Source organism: Sinohyriopsis cumingii, chromosome 13 (assembly GCF_028554795.1).
Source record: "Sinohyriopsis cumingii isolate HCF-2022 chromosome 13, ASM2855479v2, whole genome shotgun sequence".
Taxonomy (NCBI): domain Eukaryota; kingdom Metazoa; phylum Mollusca; class Bivalvia; order Unionida; family Unionidae; genus Sinohyriopsis; species Sinohyriopsis cumingii.
The window spans coordinates 54617414-54630602 of record NC_142973.1 but is presented as its reverse complement, the minus strand read 5'-3'; the positions used below and the strand labels follow the sequence as shown (position 1 = coordinate 54630602).

The window sequence follows — 13189 nt, the reverse complement described above, 5'->3', positions numbered from 1 at the left end:
AATTGAATACACGTGGATATATCCAAGCAGAATGCCGTACATTTGATGGGAATTAAAATCTCTGAGTATGGGCATCTAAGATTTGAAAATTTTCCGCCTTATTATTAATTTCAACAATACATTGAGGTTCGATTAATTAGGAACAATTACCAAACTATTGACTTATGATACTGTAATTGGAGCTGTTAAATACAACGCGCCGAGTTTCAGATGGCTTTGTTTGATGGGAACACACCTTTTCCAAGCTGAAACTAACACTATCTTCTGATGCTAATATTTTATAACAGTGCTTACAATAGCCACTGCTTTGATCATGCAGAACATCCGCTGAAGTTAAAATCTTTGTTAGGGAGAGTCCATTTAATTGTGGGAGGGGGCAAAGACATGTGTTTTGAAACGTGTTTCTTGCTCTGACTTTCTTATATAAAGGACACTGTTCCATTCCTTTTCTTGCTTTAAATAATTTGCATCAGCTACACTATAACATCTCATATTTCAAAACCAGGCACAATTTCCTCCATATAAGACAGGCAAAATGTGGCATTTGATAGAAGGTGTTCAGCCACCGGAAAAAAAGCAGAAGTTGAATGAGAATGATGAGGACTAATTCTTATGATAGGGAAAAGCGTAATAGAAAGTTTCAAAAGAAATGGACAAAAGACAGGGAGTGGCTGAATTATGAGGAGGAAAGGAACGTAATGTGGTGTAACTGGTGTATGCAATTCGCAAAAACAAACTCACAGAAAACATCCAGTTTTGTTGGGGTTGTTCGAACTTTAAAATTGAATCGGTAAACATACATGAAAGCTGTGTGACATTGTTTTGTGAACAGAACTAGTAAAGATTTGGCAGGACTAGTAAATTTTCTCAATATACTAGTTCTTCTGGCTACAAAGAAATTTGCGTTAAATTCGAGCCCTGTAAGATGGCAGACAATCTAAATGAAAATATCGAATATAAAAAAGTAAACAAGATTTTACAGCTATTTCAACAATGATCTGTGATACTTCTGGTATTAAATAAGAGGACTACTCAATTTACTGCATTATATGCAAGGAATATGTTCAAATTGTTGATATTAGGCTAAAAGAGCACCAGGTGTGAATCACACCCAGCTTGCTCCATTGACACGTATATGCTCATGTTAGTATCCCGTCCACAAGGTAGGAGTAGGAGTACTAATATTAGTACTAGCAATACTTTGGCTCGTGTTAATAATCATAACAGCTCAAAGAAGTACATTTTCTATTCTGCCTCTGGCTCAGAAACGACCTGCCGGTGATAATCATTCCAATGCTCATACTGCATGAAACAGAAAGTTCGTAACAATTCTGAGCAAAAGGATTATCTCATAAAGTTGTAACAAATCTTTAGCGTCTGTTTTAATGTTTACTCAATGAATAAAGAACACTCCTACCTACGAGCTCATAACTCAAAAACAAATGACCCTTAAGATTTTGATGTCAAGGGTCAAATGACTCTTCAGTTTTGGAATCTACTGAGAACATAGCCAACAGACAAACCGATACTATTTAACTAACCAGCAATCTATGGTCCGTTTTATATTCGATTCAGCGTGACCTCGAAAATAGGAGACTTGTTATATACACTTGCACCACTGGATACTATTTTGTGGATGATCATAAACTTAAATATACTAATTCTGCCACAGATTCGTTTTTAAAATATACTATCACTTACCAAGACTCAAACACATAAAATAAAAATGTATGTGTCCTCTTCTTCCTTTCTTCTTTAGAAATTTCTTTGATGTATTTTATGTACCTCTAAAACGAAAGATCGTCTCAAGTCTAATACGTTTACAGCGCGCAGACTGTAGGATAATTTGTCCGAGAGTCAATTTACGACCCGGAAAATAATTGAAATATTCATAAGTTTTATATGAACGAATTTTTTATGCATACCTTTATTTTTTTATAGCAAAATTGAAATTGTGAATGCTCTGTATATTGGTGTTTGCCATTAAAATTTGAACTGATATTTCTGATGGTATAGGAAAATATCTGATCTTTATATTTTATTATAGACTTAAAGAACAGAAGCAGTTTAATTTGCATATTATATCATTCTTTTGCAGTAATTGTTGTGCTCTTTTTAGTATATTATATTATATGCAAACTGTACACGTCTTATACTTTCGCTTGGTTAGGTCTAAAACCCAACCTCGAACTCCGTTCCACCCAACCAAACCTTCGTTTACGGAAATCAACGAAGTGCACGTTATGACATCTTCTGTATGTATATCTACATTTTTTTTTTATTTTTTTTTTTGGCAACTCTTGATTTTATTTAATTTTTGTAATTTTTATTCATGGGTGTAAGTTGTGCAGAATAAGGTTAGTTAGATTTTGTCTGATTGACCTGAGTCTGTTGAAGTTGTTATTGTTGTTGTAGGGTTTAACGCCACTTTTCAGCAGAACACAGGCTATACATGGGGGCCATTATAAATGGTGGAGGAAGAAACCAGAAATCCCCAAAAAGAACCACCGGCCCACGAGAAGCTACTGGCAAGCTTTCTCGCATACCCGCATTTGCTGAACCCGAGACTCAGACCCACGCAGACAGGTGAGATCTCAGTGATCCGTAATGGTGAGCACTTTAGATCATTCGGCACTCGGGGCCCCTACCCAAGTCTGTTATTAGATGTTTACGAATACGATGACAATTATTAATAATAATCTTAATAATAAGACTTAATGGTGCCTTTGGATTAATTTCTCATTGGCTGATGGGGCTACGACGTTTCTAGGAGAATTCAGAAACTTCCCATTGATTGGGCTGGGTCTCATGAAAAGGCAAATTAAATGCAAAATGAGTAATAAGATCCGTCCCGTGGGGTATATTGTGAATTTAGTCGAAATACAAAATGTATATAAGGAAAAAAAAACGGAGCTATCAGCTTCATTCCGATTTTGGAGTCATTCTCATTTCTTGTGTTCCTGTTATAAGTCTGCAGACGAGTTTTATGTTGTAATTATATATTATTTGAGAGGAAAAAACATTTATTAAGACAATATTTCGAATATTTCGAAACAGTGAGTTCGGTTCATCCTATGTCGCACGTGAGAAGTGCTTTCGATGGGAAGAAAAGAATACTTCCGCCGCACAGACGATGCATGGCGGCATCGTGTGTATAAATGCCTCATCGTAAGACTAAATCTACACACTTCTTGTCAGTGAGCGGTCTACTTTAAAGACTTGCACATCTTCAGCTGTAGAGCTGATCGGAGTCTCAGCTGTAGAGCTGATCGGAGTCGATGTGGTACCATCTGTAGAACCAAAGCAGCTGTAAAGCTGAACCATATCAGCCGTAGAGCTGATTGAACATTGTTGCTGGTCGAGTAGCAGGTGATCGGGCGTTGCTGATCGATTGTTGGGCGCTGATTGATTGATTGACCAGTGTGACTGGTAGCCAAGTATGCTGATAACTGAATGTGTAACTCCATACGTGTAATCTTTTAGCCGTGGGTTAATTTTGTGGTTTGTAATACACAGTGTTTGGGATTGTAAAGATATTTTGTATATCAGTCAGTTAACCATCTCACACATAAACATGGTCACATTTTAGACTGGACTTTTCATAGACCTGATGATAATATTCTATGGTCCTCCCTGGTATCCCACGAACTTGCATCAGATCGCCTCTGCATTAGATGCCATCTTGACGTATCAGTCCCTAACCCCCCACCTTTATTTGCTACATAGAGAAACCTCAGTATGATAAATAGAACCAAACTAATGCATGGCATCCAAGCAAACCTAACAACTTGCTTACCTCCTACAGCAGAACAACTCGATAACTACCTGCGTCTATTGCTTGTCAAACATGCCCCATCAGCCAAGCGCAGAGTATCAATTCAAAAGTGTTCTCCGTAGCATAGCAGTGTTAGGGACCAGCTTCACACTGCTAGAAGAGACCGACGTAAAGCTGAGAGGCTTTGGCTTTCCACCAGTCACTAAGCAAATATATGAAGACATTAAGAAGAACGTCACAAATATAGTCCATGCAGCGAAATCAGCCCACTTGAGTACTAAGATCACGGAAAGTTGCAGCTGCAAAGAGCTCTTCGAGATTACTAACAAGCTAATGTCATGGAACAAATGTACACCACTTCCAACTACCTTCTTTCCAGTTGACTTTCCGGACCTGTTTGCAAATTTCTTCAGTGACAAAGTACAAACCAGTAGTGATAAGCTTGACAACAGAATTTAAATTGACTCGTCGTCACCATACAGTTGCGATACAGAATGTCAGCGGCAAACGTTAGCAGCATTTGAACCTGTCTCTATGGATTTAGTAGGTACAATCGTGATGAAGAGTGTACCAAAGTCATGTGAATTTGATCCAATTGCAACAACACTGCTGCTTGATCGCTTAGATCAAGTATTGCCTTCAGTAACTGATGTTAATACCTCTCTCTGTCTCATCCGGGGAATTCCCATCATTTTTCAAATCAGCCTTGTAAAGCCTCTGCTGGAGAAACCAACACTCGACCATAACGATTTAAAGAACTAACGCCCAGTTTCTAATCTCACATTCATATAAAAAAAAATCTGTGAAAAGCTGTTCTATTCTTTGCAATATACAGTCTGTATATCGCCCTTGCCACAATACTAAAACTACTCTTCTGACCGCCCCGGTGACCTAATGGTTAGAGAGTCCGCCTCGGATGCAGTAGGTCGTGGGTTCGATCCCCGGCCGAGTCATACCAAAGACTTACAAAAATGGTACTAACAGCTGCCTCGCTTGGCGCTCAGGATTAAGAGGTTAGTGTTAGGACTGTTCGGCCTGGTGTCAGGATAATGTGACTGGGTGGTACATCGTGCTACATGTATGCGGTATGATGCCCCAGTGCTAGACATCACTATAAACTGCCACACTGCAGACATCGTAGCGATATGACTGAAAAATTGTTAAAGCTATGTTAAAAATCCAAATCACACACACACACACACACACACACACACACACACACACACACTTCTGAAAGTAGTTAATGACCTTTGGATAGCGGAAAGATTACAGTCGTCACCATCCTTAATTTGTCTGCAGCATTTGACACAACAGACCATGATATATTACTTCGCCGTCTCATCATGTATTTGGCATTCATGATACGGCCTTACTGTGGTTCAAGTCCTACTCGGTCAACAGGACACACGTGGTGTCGGCAAATGGAATCCACTCCATCGCAGCTGATCTATGTTGTGATGTTCCGCATGAGTCTGTTCTTGGACCTGTTCTCTTCAGTCTATACACTCAGCCGCTCTCAGGTGTCATAGATCATTATCCAGTGTCTCGCCCATTGTACGCTGATGGCACTCAAATATACAAATATACAAATTTATCCACCCAACTGAAGTTGATGCTACCATCCAAGGTGTTGAGAGGTGCATTTCTGATGTGAAATCATGGATGACATGTAACAAGCTGCAGATGAATGATGATAAAACTGAGGACATTCTGATCACAACAAAAAGACTTTCTCATTTACATCCTTTACCTCAAACAATAAATATCAGCAACGCCAACATTAAATTCACACAGTCAGTACGAAACCTAGGTGTTACTCTGGATAGTACTCTCACATTGCACCAACATATCATGAACATATGCAAGGCTGCATATCTTGAGCTGAGACGCATCAGCTCAATTCGCAAATATCTTTCAGTTGATGCCACTTTCTTGTGTGTTAATTAGTACGTTCAAGACTGGACTATTGTAACTCAATTCTGTCTGGTTCGTCTCAATATCTACTCTAGAAACTTAAAAAAGTTCAAAACACAGCTGCTCGGATCATCATTAGAGTACCACAATCAGAGCACACCTCCCCCTGCTCTGTACCCTACATTAGCTATCCATTCGATTCAGAATCAAACACGAAATTTGGTCTCTGTGCTACGTTTCACTGACGGACTCCAGTACAACATATCTATCCGATCTCACCTATGTGTACACACCAGCAAGATACTTACGCTCCTCTTCTGATAATCGTATACTCATTATTCCCACTATGAAAACGAAATCATATGGACAACGTTCTTTTGCATACCAGGGCCCAACAACGTCGAAGGAATTGCCCACTGAACTTAGAGACAAAGACACAGCGATCTCATTCAAGAGTGCTCTTAAAACGCACCTTTTTCGAGGCTTGAGGCTGCAAGAACAAACTTAAAGACCTAATAATGTTTCCTACCTTAAATATTTTCAGCATGTTTTATGTTTTCTAATTTGTTTTTTTTGTAATCACATTATTATGTGTTTTTTATGTTTTAGGTGTTTAGACATGCTGTAAAGCGCTTAGAGCTTTTAAAGATTAGGCGCTATACAAAGTCCTTATTATTATTATCATTATCATTATTATTATTATTATTATTATTATTATTATTTATATTATTATTATTATTATTATTATTATTATTATTATTATTATTATTATTATTATATGTCCCTTTGTTTTCATCATTTTACTATTTGAGTAAAATACCTTATTTTTTCATTGTTTGAGTGAATAGATTTTACTATATGAGTAAAGTACCACATTTTTTATTATTTGAGTAAAATACTTTATTATTTTCGTCGTGTGAAATCACTATGAATCATTCACCTTTGTCTTTGTACTGTTAAAGGTCATTTATTTGTATTTTCATTTGTTGCATTATTAGGTTCGTGCAGGTTATGTTAATTTGTCCAATATTTGGATCTTATACACGCACGTAATAATCATAATTCTTTTGTCATTCAAGTCATTCATCATTAAACACTGTATTTGTATCACCATCAAAAGTGTTCTATTATAAATTTGAAATCCAACCCGGTTACTTGTTACACCACCCATAGACGTTGACGGCAATGGTGGGATCTAGGTTCTCGTACTTCGCAATGTTAGGGATCTCCATCGGAACTATGTCAAATTCTTAGCGTTGCCAGATACTTAGGGTATTTGCTGGGACGATTGGTATGTCATCGGAAGGGTAAAAATTTGATAGAATGGGCCATTCATAACATCCCTTTTGTCGAACGATTTGTTTGTCGCTATATGCCCTTTGCCTCAAAATGGGCAATAGTGAGAAATGCATAGATTCATTTCATCGCATCTGACAAGCTGCCAGCCTACACCTTTGGTAGTAAACTTTTCCAATCGTTCTTTGAACTTAGATATGTTATTTAGGATCAGCTGATTGAGGTCATCAGCCAGCTGCGTCACTTTGCTTATGTGACCGACATGTGGATCTATGCTATGCATAACTAGCGTTGGTTATGGTACCTATAATGCGATCTATGCTGTGCATAACTAGCGTTGGTTATGGTACCAATACTGCGATCTATTCTATGCATAACTAGCATTGGTTATGGTACCTATAATGCGATATATGCTATGCATTGCTAGCTTTGGTGTATGGTACCAATAATGCACTAAAAGTCTGAATTGCAAAAAATCGTTTCTGACTGGATTCTGGCTGTCACTAAGGGTAGGCGTATATGTGTGCCTATGTATGTTATAATACATCTCTGTATAGTTGTCTGTTTGTCTTGCTCCAGATGGTCTCTAATACGGCAGTCAGTAGCTTACTAATAGGGGGCGATACTTGTTACATATGCGATGTAAGGCAGTGGTGTCTGCTTCGCATTCCAACATCCTAATAGTCGGACCCCATTTCTGTATCTCTGAAAATTACTGTCGCAGTAAGTGTCCAAGTATTTCTTTCCACTGGGTGGTGTTAAAGCCACAGCCATCCAGGTGCATGACTGAATTCCTCGTTGGACCATGTTTAATGACGGTATCTAATATACCCATGCTTATCCAATTGGTGCGTTACCCACCTGATTATATGTTACTATGACCGCCAAAGGCCTGCCATGACTCACCCACGAACTAAACACAGGGTCTAACTAAGACGTTACTACTCCGTGATTTAGCATAATATGATGCAAAGTGGGATCAAATCGGCTCTTTACGACCACTGTCCCGAGAAGGTAGAAAGGTCTGGAAAACTCAGAGAAATACGATAGAAACTGAAGGCTCTAGGAATAAAATTAGACCCACTGCATACGGAGTATTCAGAAGGTCCTTAAAGTGGTCTGATCCCAGAAGAAACGACAAACCATAAATACCGATACAATTAATAGCGCTATTGCAAATAAGAGCAGAAGCAACAAGAACAACAGCAACAAGAACAACAACAACAACAACAACAATAATAATAATAATAATAATAATAATAAACAACTATTATTATTATTATTATTATTATTATTATTAGCGGGAAATGAACGATTTAATGGCAAAGAAGAGTTTTTTCCCTTTGACTAGATAAACTGAACTAGACCGATTTAAATATTTATTCAACTTGACGGTCAGAAAATATGAACAGTTTATTTGGATTATTAAATTGTTTATGTTTCTTGAAGTTCATTTTGGTTTTCATCATATTTACGACATCTCATATTTGTTAAACATTTAAAAAAGAAGGATATATTAACAAACATAACGAACGACATTAATTGTTCGAAGATATTCACTTTTTAAAAAAACATGACTAGTATAATTTGTTTGCTCATTTTATTCTGATATGATGCTAATTAGTAAAACTAATTAAACATGTACATAATCCTTTTAGTTATTTCAATGATATGGTGTGGTATGGTACGGTAAGGTACAGTGCAGTGCAGTGCAGTGTAGTGCAGTGCAGTGGTGCAGTGCAGTACAGTACAGTACAGTACAGTACAGTGTAGTGTAGTGTAGTGTAGTATAGTATAGTATAGTATAGTATAGTATAGTGTAGTATAGTGTAGTGTAGTATAGTGTAGTATAGTATAGTATAGTATAGTATAGTATAGTATAGTATAGTATAGTCCAGTATGGTATGGTATGGTATCGTGTTATAACTTTGTGATATCATATGTGAGTTTGTGCGGACTGTGATATCCCCTCATTAAAAGTCATTATTCTTGCAGGTTACCTACTCGAGAACTTCAATTATTAGAGACATTCTTTGGGGTGGGGGACATTCATCTGAAGTAAGCTTTCCGTTATGTTTTTAGTGAGAACAAATACTTCTATTAAATTATCACAGAAGTCGCATTATTCAGTCTTCTAAGACTGCACGATACCGAAAATGTTTGTATATTGTGATTTCATTGATGTGAGATACCATAGATATTTGTATATTTCGCGGACGTAACATTTTGTGATTTCATCCAAAACACGATTGCTGAAATTACAGAGTTTTATTTTCACCACTAAAGGTGTATTGCAGTTATAATATACAAGGGATAATTTTTACGGATTTTTTGTTTGGGTCTCATTTTGTGCCAGCTAATTCGCTATAATTACTCCACGTCTAAATGGTTATTTCCCTGGACATTTCGCACAGTATCTCCCATCGGAATAATATTGCGAAATATTATTTTACTTTTCTTATACACTAACGTTCGCATTTGTTTTGTTTGAACATATGTCGTTGACTAATAGGAAAATGGTCTTTCATTTGGATATCAAAAGGACAATCGGAAACATTACTTCAACATTAGGACTGTAGTTTACCCTGTTCTTTACGATCTTAAGGTGATAGCTGTTTTAAATAGAATCTAAAAAAAATGGTTCTTAACCCATGGGTCGCAAACAAAAACTGGGTCGCCATGCTATTTTTTAGCATTTGTTGGGTGGTGATGCTAACACCACAAACCAAATCTGGATCGCCGCCCAAAAGATTAAGAACCGTTCATCTAAATTATTGCATTATTGCATATACAAATCTCTTAAAAATTAATGTAAGGATACTAATTTCTACCGTTTAAAAGCCGTATTTATAATGTATAAAAATCCTTGTGGATGGAATACGACAGTCGGTCAATTTGTATTATTGTAAGGATACTAATTTCTACCGTTTAAAAGCCGCATTTATAATGTATAAAAATCCTTGTGGATGGAATACGACAGTCAGTCAATTTGTATTATTGTAAGGATACTAATTTCTACCATTTAAAAGCCGCATTTATAATGTATAAAAATCCTTGTGGATGGAATACGACAGTCAGTCAATTTGTATTAATGTAAGGATACTAATTTCTACCATTTAAAAGCCGCATTTATAATGTATAAAAATCCTTGTGGATGGAATACGACAGTCAGTCAATTTGTATTAATGTAAGGATACTAATTTCTACCGTTTAAAAGCCGTATGAATAATGTATAAAAATCCTTGTGGATGGAGTACGACAGTCGGTCAATTTATATTAATGTAAGGATACTAATTTCTACCGTTTAAAAGCCGTATGAATAATGTATAAAAATCCTTGTGGATGGAGTACGACAGTCGGTCAATTTGTATTAATGTAAGGATACTAATTTCTACCGTTTAAAAGCCGTATGAATAATGTATAAAAATCCTTGTGGATGGAGTACGACAGTCGGTCAATTTGTATTAATGTAAGGATACTAATTTCTACCGTTTAAAAGCCGTATGAATAATGTATAAAAATCCTTGTGGATGGAGCACGACGGTCAATTTGTATTAATGTAAGGATACTAATTTCTACCGTTTAAAAGCCGTATGAATAATGTATAAAAATCCTTGTGGATGGAGCACGACGGTCAATTTGTATTAATGTAAGGATACTAATTTCTAACATTTAAAAGCCGTATGTATAATGGATAGAACCCCTCGTGGATGGAATACGACAGTCAGTCAATTTGTATTAATGTAAGGATAATAATTTATGCCATTTAAAAACCGTAGTTATTCTTATATTTTTCAAAATTTCTCGGAATGAATCTTGAATACAATTTGGCTTTATAATACGTGTGACAAAGTTTGTTACCTCGCTTCACTTACATTAAATAATTAAAAGTGTTTTAATGAGAAATGTAAAAAAAGAATTTTTCTTTACCAATCGTAAATTTAAAAAGGTTGCTCTATAGTCCGGATGTCTCTTATATTTCACAATACACGTTTTGCATTGTCGGTTCTTGCTTTTTAACGATAGTTACATTGAGAACAAAAATGAAAAAAGAAGAAGGAATCAAAATGGGAACAGAAACAAAGGTTGAATAATCAAAGAAGAAAACATACAGAATATAAAAGCTTTGGAAATATTGAGAATAAAAACATAAACACAAGTCCATTGAAGGGGTTGACGACCTATTGGCCGAAATAAATTAATTGAAAACCTCCAACATATATCATTTTGTACATTTGGTTAATTTTTATGATAATATCTTCATAAGATACGTGTAATACAAAAATCATGTCATGGCTTTTGACCTTTGACCTGATTTAAAGGATAGATTATCACAAAACTCGTCTTAGTTTTTTTTCAGGATATACCTACATGCTACGTTTGGTTTAATCTTTAACAGCATTTTTGAAAAAGCAGTGTTATTGAACTTGTATGACTCGAGGCATTCTTCAATTTTGTGAATCAGCTGGTTTGATAAAAAAAAATTCTAGATAAATTGTTCCTATTCTTGTTATCAAGTTAGTTATCCACCACAAATAAATTTTTGTTAAAATAGATACCGAGTCACGAATTGTGAAATGAAGACTATCAGGTAATTTATTTCAAAACAAGAAATATACAGTCTGGTCCAAATTCGTTAGAATATATGCTCAGAAATGCAAATAATGACTTTTGATTTTACGCAGGTTGAAGTAGGTGATGTTTTCAAACCTGTTCACAATGTGTGAATGATTTGGATTTTTAACGTTGCTTTAGCAATTTATTCTGTTATGTTCTTTACGATGTCTGCAGAGTGGCAGCTTATAGTAATGTCTACCAATGGGGTATCAGGCCGCAGACATGCAGCATCAAGTCCCACCCAGTCTCATTATCCTGATTACAAGGGCGGCCAGTCCTAACACTAACATCTTACCGCTGAGCGCCAAACGAGGCAGCTGTTAGTACCATTTGTTAAATAAGTCTTTGGTATGACTCGACCGGGGTTCGAACCCGCGAACTCCCGCATCCGAGGCTTATGCTCAAACCACTTAGGCTACAGCGGTTCCTGTTTACAGTATTTCAGAAATGTTTATTGTTAGATCATTTTCATTTAGGACCAATAACGTATTGTAAGAGGCCTTCAAATGAAAACAACGTGCTAATGACATCACCGCAAGAGGTGTTCAAATGAAAACCACATGTCAATGACATCACCGCAAAAGATGCTTAAATGAAAACCACATGTCAGTGGCACCACTGCAAGAGGTGTTCAAATGAAAACCAAGTGTCAATGACACCATTGCAAGAGATGCTTAAATGAAAGTCACATGTTAATGACACCACTGCAAGAGGTGTTCAAATGAAAACCACGTGTCAATGACACCATTGGAAGAGATGCTTAAATGAAAACAACTACATGTCAATGACACCACTGAAAGAGGTGTCAAATGAGAACCACGTGTCATTGACACCATTGCAAGAGATGCTTAAATGAAAACTACATATCAATGACACCACCGCAAGAGGTGTTCAAATGAAAACCTCGTGTCAGTGACACCATCGCAAGTGGTTTTCAAAGGAAAGCCACATGTCAATGACATCATCGCAAGAGATCTTTAAATGAACCACATGTTAATGACACCATCACTCGAGGTGATTTTGTGAAAATCTTGCGGTGATGTCATTGAAATGTTGTTTTTATTAATATTTTGATAAAAATTTGATTTTTATAAAATTTTGTTAAAAGGCGCTTTAGTGGAAACTCCATGTCAATGCCAACATTTTCTAAACAGAACCAATAAAAATATTTTTGTGACGTCTACTATGGCCGCCATGTTGCATATCAGCTCGGCACCATTTTCATTCAGGATCTGCTATATACCGTTATATTGTTTAAGTGAAAATTTCATACTGATACAACCATACTGATACAACCATCTTTTCAGAAAGCATTTCCATAAGAAGATTTCAAAGATAGCCGCCAAAGCAGCAATTTGGTGTCAAGAACCTCTTCCTATAGAACCAATTTCGCATTACAAGAAATTAAAACCCTATTTTGTAAGACCATTCATTGTAGTGAAAACCCCATTTTGTATGACCATTCGTTGTAGTGAAAACCCCATTTTAGTATGACCATTCGTTGTAGTGAAAACCCCATTTTGTAAGACCATTCGTTGTAGTGGAAACCCCATTTTGTATGACCATTCGTTGTAGTGAAAACCCCAT

General features: G+C 36.5%; 1 protein-coding gene across 2 annotated transcripts in view; it reads right to left on the bottom strand.

Moving 5' to 3' along the window:
• LOC149785589 (SAP30-binding protein-like) overlaps positions 1-1803 on the bottom strand; it is a 59651-nt gene extending 57848 nt beyond the window's left edge. Inside the window, exon 1 of one of the 2 annotated variants that reach the window (XM_089979392.1) lies at positions 1702-1803. The gene's annotated coding sequence lies outside the window, so the exon portion shown is untranslated. The remainder of the gene's footprint in view (positions 1-1701) is intronic. The other variant, XM_089979393.1, reaches the window with a different exon arrangement.
• Positions 1804-13189: the final 11386 nt, after the last annotated feature.